Below are 16,017 nucleotides of genomic sequence, written 5' to 3' on the forward strand. Positions count from 1 at the left end.
CACCACTGGACATTGCTTCTTGGATGCTATCAGATGAACTATAATCAGTGAAGGTGCAAGGTGCTTTTCACTAGCAATCTTTCTCAAATTTTCCTCAACAGCTGTCATCTGCTTAAGTGCAAATTACACACTAGCTCTTCGCTCAGCTACAAGAATCACATTAGCACACTTGACAAACACTGATCCTGTCCTCCGTATTGTAACAACATTAAAACCATTAGAATAAGGCCATTGATGGAAGTTTTGAAAAAAAGTGCATATTTATATATAAATTACAAAACTGTTAATAAAGCTGGTCAACTGCCATGGTTTGGTTCAAAATAAAGGTAAGATACCTCGTGTTATAGATTTGGAGCTTAATAATTGCAACTTTACAATGTGATGACTAACCTGGTATAATAATAAAACCATCAATCGTATACATTATTTTGTTATTTCTCCTGTGATAAAGGAGATCATTTGCTTGAATTTTAAAAGTTATATCAATATGTATCAAATTTCTTTTAGCTCAAACGTTCCAATCTGTTGTCTATATTTAACAAATTGTAATATATTCTATTACACTCTACAAATATTCTTACTTTTAAACTGCAGTTTCTTTTAAAAAAAAGACAGATTGTCTTTTGCTGACTGGAATAACTGACCACTTTGAAATGTGCACACAGTTAGTTATTTGCCATTTTGTGTGTTTGCTGACATTTGTTTTACCAGATTCTTCACGTTTTATGTCTGTCCACAGCATGTTGTTTTACCATAGTAACTGTGAGTCAGTGCTCTGCCAAAATACATTGGAAACATATCTGCAGTGTTCTTCATTGACACTTAGAATGGAGGAGTGCGATGCACTGACATCTTTGAGATTATATCGTCTTTGGCTAGTAGTTGTTGATAGATAGAACAAGTCTACATTCTAGGAGTGTTGATTTGTGGAAGGAAACGTTCACATACAAGCAGAGCAAAATATTTTTGTGGAAAGTAATTCTCAAAAAGACTGATACTAGTAAATTAGTTAACATTTCAACATGATGCTTGGGTTAGATCTGCCTGTTCTTGTTCAGGCCAATCCTTGAGCAGTGAAATCAGCAATTCTACTTGCTTATGTCATAACATTTGCCAAACTGTGGGAACTGGGGAGGACAAACAAAAAAAAATTCCTGCTGAACAAGACAACCATTCTGACACCACATGATTGAACACTCCATCTGTCTTACTAAACCTGATTTTAAGCAGTCAAAATGTTTAATCTAATTACTGAACTTTAATTTCTCATTTTTCTTTGTAAGGGAGGGCTATTGAGAATTAATTAAATATTTAAATATGTTTCAGTCTCACTAAACTTCGATAATTTACAAATTCTGTTCATGTATATAGATTTTAGATTTTGCTATTAAAATGATGCAACTAATTTTACAATATATTGTTGTTTTTAAAAATGCCATTTAAGCTCACTATTCTCCCACCCTAAGGTTAATCTTTTGTATAATGGTAGAGCCCCTCCATTTTTGCACAACAAAGAGTCCAACCCCTCCCAATTTCTAATATTTTTCAATGTGTGAATTGAAGAGAACTGAGAGACAGATGGGTCTAGATGATCAGGTTACCTGTTATAGCAGCACATCTGCCAGGGCAGTCAATCACAATGATGCCTCTGACAGGTCGATGGAGCCTGAGCAGAGAAGAGTAATGCAAAGGAAAGAGAGGTTGAAGTCGCTTTTCCTTCATGCTTGTCTCTTGGGTTTGACTCGTCTAAAAGCTGTGCTTGAGTTTGCGTCGTACAAATTCTGTTGGTCTGTGGGGAAACAGGACGGCAAAAAAATTACTTCACAAATGTTTTAGGAGAAAATGTGGTTAAAAGTTTAATTTAAAATTATTTATATTGTATAAATTATGTGTGAAGGCATATGTTAAGAAGTACCTACTTTTCACTACATGATTTAGAAACTAAGTGAATGACAGATCAATTTTTACAGAGGAAGTCATATGTCGTTAGAGAAAGTCAGATGTCTTTTTCTCTAGCTAAACAATGCATTTTCCTAAACTCTACACAAGCACTAAGGAATTATATTTTGATAATATATTTAAATGCTGTGATCTTTTAATGTCTTGTCTGTAAATATCTTGGACTGATCTGTAGGACATCGAGAAAAAGTATCTATTTAATTACATGTTCTATCATTATCTACAACAGAAAATTCTTTGACTAACATACAGCATATACCTAGATAAATGTAACTCAAGTATACTTTGTTTTATTATAAATTGCTACTTTAAAATCATCTAAACTTTCACTTAGGTTTCAACTTTAAATATGTTAAGGATTTCAAATTATGATACAGTTTTGTTAACCAAAATTTGTAGTTTCTATTTGAAGATGGACAGATAAGTAGTTACAATCTATGCAAAGCTGACATTGGTGAAGTCATTTTTTGAAATTATTTCATAATGGATACACTGGAATCATGCCTGTTTGGGACCTTAGCACTGACCCTGTTGGCAAGCATTTGATCTGCATAGAACTGACAAGCACACCTTTGAATCTAGCCTGTCTACTTGCAGCAGAGAGATTCCTCACCATTGCTGGAGACTCTAAACCTCTCTTCACCTGGGCCCTACCAGCAGGTAACACTTGTTCCTATCTGGAGGCTGGCATAATATATCCGTGTCAGTAGGCTGATGCCCAGTAATAAATTGGGTCTCACTGAGTTAGAGAAGTGAAACTCCCAGAATAGACAATCACTGGCCCTGAGGTTATCTTGTCAACTCACTGGCCATCTAAAGGAACATGTGAACATGAGTAAGCTACTCAGGCCCTTGAGCCTGTTCCTCGACTAAAATAGACCATGATTGGTATGCATCTTAATTCCACTTTACCTTGTTTCACTCAATAAACCTTAATGACCTTGCCCAACTAAAATGATTGAATGTCGGTTTTTAAGTTTTCAATCAATCAATTTTGCCTCAACAAGAGAAGAGAGTTCCTTTGTGTGAAAAAGTGTTTCCTGACATTGTATTCTAAGAGTTGGTGGAGGTTCTGACCCCTTACAAGAAGGACAGGGATAATCTGGAATTTATTCAGTTTACTCGGGACAATCCATTTTCAGGACAAATCCAGCAAAACCCCAAGGAATTATGTTGCCCTGATTCAGTGTCAATTTTGGCATCTAAATGACAAAAAGTATTTTATCAATTTTGTGTCAGTGCTTGTAAATGTTCTTAAAATGCAAACAAGCTGTATACTTTATCTAGTATTTTAACTGGATAACAACCCTGTATCCTGTCACATAGTGCATAAAATGTTTTTGCATGTACAATTAGTTTGTTCAGTTTCAAAAACTTCATGGCAGCTTCAAAAATATAATTTTTCTGTCTTCAAATATGTTGTCTATAATCTATTTTTCTTAAAATTCACTTTTAGTAAAATTGTTCTTCTAGTGAAATCCTGTGATGTTGACACTTAATGAAACACATTGTAGAAAGTGACAGAAATCAAAAAGAAACAAATTACAGACTGAAGCCTTAAGCAACAATTCTTATAGGAAGCCTGATAGAGGTGTAACAAACACAAATTTAAATATATATGTACCTAGGGAGAGGGGTGATTCTATGAGCAAAACAGTCTTTGAATCAGCAGAATAGCAAACAGTGACAGACATTAAGGGCAAGGCCTGAAACATTGAAAAACGTAGTGTCAAACATACATGCCAAAGTGCTGATAGACCAACAGCTCATTGCTGCAATACGTCTTCTGTGCAGGGCAAGGTTATGGGAGGTCTGTCATCCTCACAGCACTGAATAAGCATGCAGTCGGATGAAAAAGCTATTAATTTACTACAACCCTTGACCTTTGACTAAAATCACTATAAAAGTTCGGCTAGCTTATTATTATTGGACTACCATAAGCAGCCTTGGTATGTTAACTGATGCAAAGTGAAATTCGACAAAGATACAATATTAGATATTTTTTCATTTAAAAATATACATAGCGCAATTGTTGCTTTAAAAGTTTTCCTAGGACAAAACATTTGAAGACTTTTATCCTCTTTAAGAGCTTTCTTTTGACATTCAAAACACTATCATTACACTATTTTTAAATGCAAGTATTTTTGAGACAATATTAATTAGAATGGAATACACTTTACATCTAAAATGTTAAAAAGTGCTAAGATTTGCAGCATTTGATAACTTTTTGAAATTGAAGTTTAGTCACAAATTATGACTATTGCACAGACACGCAGTAAATCAGCAGAAATTGAACTGATTCTAACTGCTCTGTACAGTTTTTGTCAACATTAAATGTAGCATCAAGGAAGATATCAGTTTATTTTCTTGTTGTCATTGCTATGAAGCAAAGAAAAGTCCCAACCTGATACCATGATGGTATGCTGTAACTGAGCTATTTTTAATATTCACTTACTTGTAAGTGATTTGTAAGTGAATTGTGCCCAGACAGTGTCAGAACTTTCCTGTCAGCTACTTTAGCAGCACAGAGATATCCTGATGAATAATTCATAAAAAGCAATTTTCTCCTAGTCACTGAGTCATCAATCATAGTTGCCTAAAGAGCCTTGAATTGGCCAGTGCATCTCTATTTGCAGGTAGTGTGATTCAAGAATGGCAGCCATAATCAGGCTGCCAGCTCAGGTAGCAATAAGTAACAGAAGGTGTCTCATTTTCTGATTGCTAATGAGCCACTGAAACCTTTCACTGTTTCCAATCCTCCTTTTGTTTTTTACTCTGCAAAATCACACTCAAAATCGTAGCCATGGGGAAGTTTTTTGCCAAACAAAGGTGCAGTTTGATGAAAGACCAGTGTAAATATTTGCACATTTTTTTTCTGGCAGGAATCCTGCGCTGAAAAGAACCTCTTCAAAAGGGAGCTGTGATTTGATACATGATTGCATGCATTTACCCATGTAATTGAAATAATGAGAGATGATTGCTTTGAGCTAATAGTCATAAGTTACTGGTCTTTTTGTTTAATCCAGGCATCAGCTGTCAAGAGCCTCACAGGAAGATCGGGAAGATGCACCAAGGATATCATTTGCATCACCTCAGACTGTAATTTGGTTGTTTTTTCAGAGCTGATACAGGCGTCAGATTCTATACAAATCTCCCTGGAGCATCAGTGCTCTTGTGTTGTTTTGATAGGAACAAGGAGAAAAAAAGGCACGTTATGTGCCTACTCCCAGTAACTTCAATGCATTTACACTCACAAGGAAAATGAAAGGCAATATTTTTGGCAGGCTGCTTGACAATGATGGAGAAAACCAACAACTAATTTCTTATCAAAGTAAATGCAAGTCTATATAGTGCTAAAGTCACATTCAAGCACAGTTTTCCAAAAACACACATCATATCTCACTGCACTTATTGTTCAAGATGACAGATACCTTTGTATAACATATCACATCCATTAATTCCCTAGACGCTACCTATTGTATTAATGCTAGCTGTCTATGGTTATACAAGCAGTTTTAAGAACCAGGCAAAAGACAATAGTGCAGTGATGAGTCATAATTTTTATAGTCTTGCTTAATAACGAGGTGTGAAACATGTTTTCCAAATATTGTAGCTCTGCTGTTGTCTGTATGTGATTATAATATTTATGGTAGCAGTACAAAATAATATGAAAACAACCAACATTGAGGGATGCAAGCCCTGATACTTCTCGTTTTTTTTTTCGAGTATTTCTTAGGCCAAATCGGGGAAACTCAATATCCAGGCTTGTAATTTGGGACAGAAACAATTTCTTCTCAGCTCCGCCCTTCAAATCAATGCACCAAGTTTCCAATTGTCTTTTTGGTTTCCTTGTATCTTGACCACTAAGTCCCAATGCAGCTTAATTAAATATATTAAAAGAAGATCCTGTGTCATTGACACATCAGAATACAAGATAATGAGAGGCATAGATAGAGTTGATAGCCAGAGACTATTTCCCAGGGCAGAAATGGCTAGCACGAGGGGTCATAGTTTTAAGCTGGTTGGTGGAAAGTATAGAGGGGATGTCAGAGGCAGGTTCTTTACGCAAGAGTTGTGAGAGCATGGAATGCGTTGCCAGCAGCAGTTGTGGAAGCAAGGTCATTGGGGTCATTTAAGAGACTGCTGGACATGTATATGGTCACAGAAATTTGAGGGTGCATCCATGAGGATCAATGGTCGGCACAACATTGTGGGCTGAAGGGCCTGTTCTGTGCTGTACTGTTCTATGTTCTATGTTCAGAATCCCATGTCTTACTTTCACATTGCTTAAAAGAGTTGTAGCCTGGGATGTAAACCTCCTAATTCATATATCCTTTTACTCGCTGCTTAGCATTGTGCCTATTGCAATACTTCTCTCTCCTGACCGCCAACATACGTCTCAGTACCTTTCATTCCACTTCCCTCTATACCACTCTGTTGATCCAGGTCTTTTCACTATTACTTTCTTAACTTCCTCATAGCTCGGGTATCTTTCTTACTATTCCTCTGAAATGGAAATATGTTCATGGATTTTAAACCCTTTTCCTATAAATCTCATTAGACGAGACAAACCATTGCCATTTTCAGAATGAACTCAGATATTTTTGGTTACACATGACATTAAATTTTACCTCTTCTTCCTCTCTTCCATTTCAAGGCCAAAATCTTCAGGCAATATGAGCAGTTGAAGAAGAGGATCGCACTGTGGTGCAGGAATGTTAACTGACTATTCCCTTGCAGTCATCGGCTCAGAGGCTGGCACCAGTTCAGAGAAGAGGCTTGAATATAGACACGTTCCCAGCATTTGTGTGCAGAAGCATGTGCAGGCAGATAAAACAGCCCAAGAAAGCAGCTCCTAGGAGGAAGAGCTCTCAATTCTAGGCCTGCTAAGGATAAGGATAAGGATGAAATTATTGAACAGACATGTGAGAGAAGAAAGTTGGTGGGTTTCCACATAAGAAACATACTACAGTAAGACAACCATATGCTCGGCCACAGGTAACTACAAATTGAAGTAACTTTACTTTCACCTCTCTGGCAGAGTGGGCTACAGAGATAGTAAGTAATAAAAATGCTTAGATCTTGTAATACATTTCCCTCCTTCGCCATTTTAAAAAATAACTTGTATTTTAAGATGTACATGTGCTTAGACATCTAGAGTACAGTATGACTGAACCAAACTCAACAACATCTGAAATAAAAGCAAAGTACTACGGATGCAGGAAATCTGAAGTAAAACAAAATGCACTTGAGAAATTAAACATATTGGTTAGCATCTGTGTAGAGAGAACCAGTTAACATTTTGAAGAAGTCATGTTGGAGTTAATTTGGACTTGGAAAATTCACTTGTTTCTTCTCTACAGATGCTGCCTGAGTTGCTGCAGCACTTTGTTTTTATTTCAACAATGCCTGAAAATTTATCAGGGTGGGTTATATACTTGGTTTTACTGTAAACACAAGCAAAACATATATATGACTGATATTATTGTGAGTAATTCAGATCTCAAAATAATGTTTTACCTTCATGCCAGTAAGTGTTTAACAAAAACATCATCATTTGAAAGGAGTAATATATTGAACAATTTCTTCTTCCTCTTCACATATCTTCAATTAGTCTATCTGGTTTCTTTCTCTTCCTGTTTGGGTATTTCTATTTCCACTGACTTGTGTCTGCTCTCTTGACATTTCTGCATGTGTCAAATCTAAACTTTGGCTTTGATTACCATTTAATGCATGGGGCTAAGACATTAATTGATTTGTCTCAGTCAAAGACCTAAACTCACGTCAGCTGAATTCCATGATATTGGAAAACTTCTATTTCTTTAATATTTTCTCTTTCTTTCTGACTTCCAGTTAGTCTTACGAGAGGAGTTTTGAACATAGGACATTTCTTATGCCCTTCCCTTCATCAGGTCTCCTTTTTTAAGCAAATAATCTATATGATACTCACATATTCTCTCTCCAACCGTTACTAGTCTCTTTAAAACAACTCCAATATCATACTTATTCACATTACCTTGGTGGCTTTGCTCCATGACCTTCTGATCAGCACTGAACTATAAGTTTGATGTCATGAATCATCCTCACTTTGTCTTCTTGACTTACAATTTGCTATTGAATTCAGGCTGAAGCAAACTAGACCTTGTTCTAAAAGTATGTTTAATTGGTAACTCATGACTTGAGAAACATGTTCTATGCTGCTGTATTCAGTGAGAGAACAACATTCTCCTATTCTTCATCCTATTTTTAATCTCTTGCCCCACAAAGAACCATCATAAATGGAGGGAATAACCAGTTTTCCTGTCATTCAGCAGTTACATTTTATCCCAGCACGAGTGCTCAGACATTAGACTGACAAGCATACATGTGTCATTGGGCAGTCTTCAGCATCTTGTGATTTAATGTCGAAAAAGCCGTGTATGTTTTAGAAATGAACTAGGTTTACAGAATGGAAGTGGTTGATGTTCATAAATATGCAAGAGGTTATACTTGGGGCATTCAATTTCAATTGGATTTAATTGCATGGAGCTAGTAGACATTAACTTCAGTTTCACTCTTGATAGGCTGAAACTATGGTTTTTCATATAGGAAATAGATAGTACAAAGATGTATCTTTATTAATAACTGCATGCAAAATGTGAGAAGATTGGCTATAGTTCTATGTTTCACTACCTGCCTTTGTGAAGTACTACCAAGGATGATTGTCCACAGTTGAAAGTTGGAAACCAAGAGGAAAAAAAAAAGCAGAAAACTAATATCTTTGGGACTGTTAAGGAATATGGAAGAAAGCTAGTGCAAATTGTTGGAGTATGAATAGACGGTGAAGAAAAATTGAAAGGATTTGTGGAAATGACATTACCAAAGTGCAAATAAACTAATATCAGAGATAATGGGAACTGCAGATGCTGGAGATTCCAAGATAATAAAATGTGAGGCTGGATGAACACAGCAGGCCAAGCAGCATCTCAGGAGCACAAAAGCTGACGTTTCGGGCCTAGACCCTTCATCAGAGAGGGGGATGGGGGGAGGGAACTGGAATAAATAGGGAGAGAGGGGGAGGCGGACCGAAGATGGAGAGTAAAGAAGATAGGTGGAGAGGGTGTAGGTGGGGAGGTAGGGAGGGGATAGGTCAGTCCAGGGAAGACGGACAGGTCAAGGAGGTGGGATGAGGTTAGTAGGTAGCTGGGGGTGCGGCTTGGGGTGGGAGGAAGGGATGGGTGAGAGGAAGAACCGGTTAGGGAGGCAGAGACAGGTTGGACTGGTTTTGGGATGCAGTGGGTGGGGGGGAAGAGCTGGGCTGGTTGTGTGGTGCAGTGGGGGGAGGGGATGAACTGGGCTGGTTTAGGGATGCAGTGGGGGAAGGGGAGATTTTGAAACTGGTGAAGTCCACATTGATACCATATGGCTGCAGGGTTCCCAGGCGGAATATGAGTTGCTGTTCCTGCAACCTTCGGGTGGCATCATTGTGGCAGTGCAGGAGGCCCATGATGGACATGTCATCAAGAGAATGGGAGGGGGAGTGGAAATGGTTTGCGACTGGGAGGTGCAGTTGTTTGTTGCGAACTGAGCGGAGGTGTTCAGCCTCACATTTTATTATCTTGCAAATAAACTAATATTGTTGCTTTCTTCAAGAAGTAAAATTAGAAATATTTTGTCAGCTGGATATCTGTCAGTTGAACACTGATGAATGTTTGTGTGTTCTATTAAGAGTCCTTAGATAAAATTTACAAGAAAGATAACGTATTAAATGCCTAGAAGGTAGTACAATTAGTTCCATATTTTCTGCACATTTGAATTCTTGAAATGCAGTGAGACAGGCTTTCATCAAGGCTGAGGTTTTGGAGAGAATTCAGAGAGCAGTGACACTTCAGACGAGAACATTAGAGGCAGAATTTGATTTGGGAGATTTGATGTATTATAACTAGTAGGGTCATGAGGAATGGAAATACCCCAGTAATACAATCAGTACCTAAATAACATGGCAATTTTTAAGATTCTTTTGTCATGATTAATCAAAATTCATTCCAAAATTTCTAGCCCTCGGCAGCTGATAGACATAAATGAGGCACCTTCTATCTTAAATAAAAACTGAAAGTTCTGGAGAAACTCAACATTTGTGGCAATATCTGTGTTCAGAGAAACTGAGTTCATGTTTTGAATGTAACAATCCTTCTTCAGAACTAAAGGGATCTGGAAATCTATGGTTTTTACATGTTGGCAAAGAGGGGTAAAAGACATATTAAGCGCTGACAATAATAAAGAGAAGAGGCAGATGCAAAACAGGTCTTCATGATAGGAGTGAATCACAGGAAATAGGCCAGATTTGTTGTGAGCAAATCCATACCATCAAGACATTGGAGGGTAATGCTGCAATTAAAAAAGAGGAGGACAGGGTTTGTGCCATCAAATTGTTAAAATCAATCTTAAGCCCTGAAAGAATGCAAAGTGTCCAACTGGAAAATGATATGCAATTCCTTCAGCTTGTACTGGTTATGTTGGAACACTGCTGCAGACCCAGGATAGAAATGTTAGCATGAGGCAAGATGGTACATTGAAATTGCAAGCAACTTGAAGGTTGAGGTCATTCTTGTGGACAGAGTGGAGCTGATTTGTTAAGTAGTCACCTAGTCTGTGTTTTGTTGAGCCAATGTTGTGGTGACTGGGTGAGAGAGTGCAGGACCAGAGTTCATAACCCACCACTGGTACAGACAAGCCAGACTGTTTCAGTCTCAGACCGCAGTCTGAGTAAATGAAAGTGGTTTTTGGTAGGAAAGGCATCCAGATGTGAAAAACGCCCACAAACTCAAAAAATATAGTATGAGACTGATCCAACCCGATGCAAAGAGCCAAAAGAGGAACCAAGTAACATCATGGAGTAGTTTGTGGATTTTTAAAACATTGGTTGGTTTCAATATTAACCAAAGTAAATTTGGGATAATTGTGAGTTAACAATCATGTTTACAAAGTCTTATCCAATCTCAGTTAATTCTATTAATTCATAACAAAAAGAAATAGATTACATCCAAAGAAGATGTCAATAATTAGCACAGAATTGTAACAGCGTACAATGCAACCATTTGGTGCATCATTTTTGTGCCACTGACTGAATGAGAGATCCACCAGGTACATATCCCCACCTATCTCCCTTAACATTAAGCACATTTCTCCTGTTCAGCGAACAATCCAATTTCCTCCTGAAAGCCTCAACTGAAGCTCCACCCACAGCATTCTCAGACAGTGCATGCTAGTGCTTAATCTCTCGTTGCATGAAGAAATTTATCCTCATGCTGCCATTGTTACTTTTGCCAATTCCCTTAAAATCTGTACCCTATTTTTCCTGATCCCACCACCAAAATGATCAGTTTTTCCACTGTCTATTCTGTCTGGATCCTTCATGATTTTAAATGTCTCCATCAAATCTCATCTAAAACTTTACTGTTTCCCTTGGAAAAATCCTGACTTCTCTAATCTATCTATTTAACCGAATTCCCTCATCCCTGAAATAATTTTTCCTATTCTTCTCGTAGAATTCCTACAGTGTGGAAGCAGGCCAGTCAGCCTATTGAGTCCACACCAATCTTCTGAACAGAATCCCACGCAGACCAACCCTCCCATACAATATCTGTATGCTGGCATTTCCCCTGGCTAACCCAGGTACCCTGCACATTGCTGGGCACTATGGGCAATTTAGTATGGCCAATCCACTTAACCTGCACCTCTTTGGACTGTGGGAGGAAACCCATGCAGACATGGGCAGAATGTGCAAACTCCACACAGACAGTTACCCAAGGGTGGAATTGACCCTGGGTCCCTATTGCTGTGAGGCTGCAGTGCTAACCACCGTGCTCTTGTGCCTCATGCACACTCTCTACTTTTCTATACTTTCTCAAGTATTCTCAAGAATTAGTATCCTTTTAAAACTGGACGCAATTCTCCAGTTGAAACCAAAGCAATGTTCGTTTCAAGCTAACATAAATTCCTTGATTTTATATTGCCAAAAACAGACACATGGTGCCAAAGCTTTTTATCTAGCTATCATCGGGGCAAATGAAAGAATGTAAAATTTCAAACAATTACAGCAATTTACACTCGAGAAAAAGATGCTGATTTGTGAGCAATTTGATGTTAGCTAAACAAAGTATTGCTATTGAGAAAGCTGTGGAAACCAAACCCTCCTTCTCAAGATCCCAAGTAATTCAAAACAAAGGGACAAGGCTTGAGCCTATTACTTTTTTCCTTGTGGAGAATTTGTTTCTGCCGATGAATGTGTATTACTTGTAGCAGGTGTAAATGAGCCACGTGACAAGCTTAACTGGTTATTGTAAATTGGTCATTAGTACAGCTTTTCTAGCACTCAGAATTGCTCAGCAGCTGCTGTCCCATCACGAAACCACATTTACCAGGACACATGCTGTTTTTGGTTTTGCATGTGATTGTTAGTTGAGAGCCAATTATATTCTAGTCTGTATTCTGCCTATTATGAATAACTATTCAATCAATCAAGTTCTGGGTCTACATAGCTAGCATCACAATGGCACTGCAATTCATATACGATGTTGCTCAATTGGGAGGTCGGCAGAACATGTTTATAGACTGATGGCAGCATCCAGTGCATTACAGCAATTTGAAGTGGCTCGTTTAATCTGTTGCACAAATCTTTGTATCCCACAAAGCACCAACCAGTTCCAAATGTAATACTTCCAGACATAATCTTCTATAAATGACTGAATTACAGTCTAAAGAAGAAATGGTCTGTGTACTGAGTGAGCATGAAATCAATAGCTTTCTTGTTGATAATCAAAACAAGAAGGCACACACACACAAAATTGACAAACCATTAGGTATGAACCATTAGGTGAAAACTACTGAACAGCAACAGAGTTAGAAGAGCAAAAAATCAACAGTTGTGATGAACAAAATTGTCTATTGTTTATCTAATTTTTAAAAAAGGGACTCTGCTCCAAATACATTACCAAATATTGCAAATGCAACAAATTTCTCTCTCTGTCTGTTAATTTTTTGTGCAAAATCACACCTTCAAAATGATACAAGAATTGTTTAAATAAGAGAAAGGTGGAAGAAGTAATGATTATGATTATGGACAAAAGAATGTAACAAAACACAGTGAACTAGACATAGATCCTCTTCAATAATCAACTCTGTCAAAAATAAATGTTTCATTTTTCTGGATGTGATTCCATCAAGAACAACAATTTAAAGACAAGAGAAACATTGTATGCCCAAATGCAAAGCAATACTTACAAGTTTGAAAGGAAAGACAAACAACAATTAGAACATGAGTAAAAACACCAGAAACATCAAGGAAAATGAAAAGGCATATCATCATGCCCCAAGACTGAATCAGTAGGGTATCAGAATACATGACAGCTTGTCATATCAAGCAACCAATTTGTTCTTGAAAATCAATGCTTCAAATATGAAAAGTATGACAGTGTAGGTTTAAGTCAAAACCCATGGGTACAGTTAATCTTGCAGTATTGAAAGCAATAATGGTTGACTGTGTGCAAGAGGTGCCTCCGGTTGGAGCAACCCGATGCTCCAGACTCGAAGCTTAGGCAGGAACTGGGGGCATAGGCTAGGTAAGAATGAAGTGCCTTTTGCAAAGACAAATGGAATATATTTTAATGCCAGGAGCTCAAGGAATAAGATAGGCAAATTTAGGTCACAAACTGGGAGTATGATATCACAACAATGACCAAGACAGGTGGAAAGTATATAAGTAGGGGAGCATTTTGGTGATAGTGATCATAAATCAATCAAATTTAGGACAGTTATGGAAAAGGATAAGGATGGTCCACCAATAACAGTTCTAAGCTGAAGAAAGGCTAATTTTACTAAGATAAGTTAGCATTAGATGCAAGTTTACCGGGAGCAGTTACTCACAAATAAAACAGTGTCAGAGCAGTGGAAGTGATTCCAGAAGGAAACAGTGAGAGTACAGAACAAAAATGTTCCCATAAAGAGAAAGGGTAGGACTGAGAGCAGAGAATTCTGGTTGTCAAGGGGCATAAAGGCAAGGATTAAGAAAGAAAAAAGCTTCTGGCAGATACTGAGGGCTCAATATGGCAGAGTCCTCAGAGGAATGTAAAAGGTGCAGAGTGAGAATAAAAATACTGTTTGGAAAACTAAGAAAGTGCACAAGAAAGTATTGGTCAGTAAAATAAAGGAAAATTAAAAGGGCTTTTAAAACAATATATAAAGAGGAAGAGATTAACTAAGGAAATAGTAGGGCCCATAATGGACCATGGGGTAATACGTGTGTGAACCAGGAAGATGTAGGCACTGTCTTCAATGAATACTTTGTGTTGATCTTTACAATGGAAAAGGATGACACAGGTGTAGACATTGTTAGAACCCTTGCTGATTTATCATTATTTTTATTTTGTGTTATCACTTTGGTTTGGCGTTGTGAGCTGGGAACTGTGAGCTAAAGAAGACTTTTGATTGTGGGTCACAGCTTGCGTTAAAGGGAAAGCAATGTATTTGCGAGGTCCAGCCTGAAAGGTCGCAGGTTGGTCCCTGTTCAAAACATTCTGAGATGCTTCAACACTGCGGGAGAGCATCATATTTAAATAGATAACTGAAGTTGGCCATAAATGAAATCGGCATCTAGGAATAGGCTCCAGCAAGTCTAGAAAAGACCTTAAGCAAAATCAGATGACAGATGTTGAATGGTAATTGGGACCTTGTAGAGGAGATGGTTAGTCTGTCAGGGAGTGGCCAGAGAATTGGGTTTTGGCCTGTGTTTTCTGAGAAAAAAACATCTGGATGCAGATGCTACAGTACGAAGATGTGAAAGATCCCTGCCTAGCCTCCCATGAGCAGCTCTTGAAAGCTCAAAGATTAGAAAACTAAATTATTACTGCTTTTATGTGAATGAATTGAAATGGTCACTCTGATCAACAACTTCATATAACCAACCAAGAAACCATTATCTATGCCTATGGAACGATGTATACTAAAAACCATTTAAGTAATCTGGCCAGTTTGTTCATTACTTTTATTTATCGCTTAACTGTGTTTGTTTGTTTGTCTGCCTTTTATTTAACTGGGCTGAAAACAAAGGTTTTTGGATTCATAGCATAGACCAATAAGATTGCTTTTTTTGGTTAGTTTTACTCTGCTAAAGTTACTGTATTAATAATAAATTGCTAAATCTTTTGTTTAAAATACAGACCAATGTCTGGAATTCATTATTTGCTTAGTCTGCAATTGGTTATTCCAAAACAAAATCTGGCGAGGTACCACTGAGGTCAATTTTGAGGGTCTTTGAAGATTTCCATTTTACTGTGTTGTGAATACAGAGGTAGAGAGGCTGATTTTGTTTGGCTGTCTCTCTCATGTCAAAACAACGTCAGGATAAAGGACTGTGAAATATTAGAAGAAACTAATATAGAGAGAGTGATGATACTAGCAGATTTATCAACTTTAATAGTAGATATATCCATAGACTCAGGTGAGATGTATCTCATACAATTGAAGGAGGCAAGAGATGAGTTATCAGAGAATATCGTATATGTACAACTAGAGAGACCTGGAATAATCAGGGACAGTCAACGTGTTTGTCAAGGGACGATTATGTTTGACAAATTTGATTTTTCATCGTAATCAGTCGTATTGATGTCTACTTGATGTGGATACATAGACTTCGGTAAGGTTTTGATTGAGTTCCTCATGTCAGACTGGTCCAAGAAGGTAAGGATCCATGGGATTCAATGCAAAGTGGTACATTGCTTCCTGCCCCTCGGCCAATTCTGGATCCAGAGAGTGATGTTAAGGCAATGTTGCTGTGACATAAGATTTGTTTCCATTGGGGTTTTGTAAGGTCAGAGTATTTGTTGCTTTCACTATATACATTAATGATTTGGCCTTAATTTAGTGGGTATATCCAGTAATTTACCACTGACACAAAAACAGATAGTGTTAGATATTGAGGATGATGGTCATAAACTGCAGGAGCACATAAGAATATAAGAAACAGGAGTAGGCCACCTGACCCATTGAGCTTGCTCTGCCATTCAATAAGATCATGGCTGA

The 16,017-nt window shown here is 37.7% G+C and overlaps 1 long non-coding RNA gene across 1 annotated transcript in view; it reads right to left on the reverse strand.

The window, feature by feature from the left end:
- The window catches only part of LOC125455942 (uncharacterized), a 65,574-nt gene extending 58,740 nt beyond the window's left edge, over window positions 1-6,834 (reverse strand). The window contains exons 1-2 of the long non-coding RNA XR_007248352.1: window positions 6,591-6,834; window positions 1,602-1,789 (exon numbers count right to left, since the gene is read on the reverse strand). This is a non-coding gene — a long non-coding RNA (uncharacterized LOC125455942). The remainder of the gene's footprint in view (window positions 1-1,601; window positions 1,790-6,590) is intronic.
- Window positions 6,835-16,017: the final 9,183 nt, after the last annotated feature.

This window comes from Stegostoma tigrinum, chromosome 10 (genome assembly GCF_030684315.1).
Source record: "Stegostoma tigrinum isolate sSteTig4 chromosome 10, sSteTig4.hap1, whole genome shotgun sequence".
Lineage (NCBI taxonomy): Eukaryota > Metazoa > Chordata > Chondrichthyes > Orectolobiformes > Stegostomatidae > Stegostoma > Stegostoma tigrinum.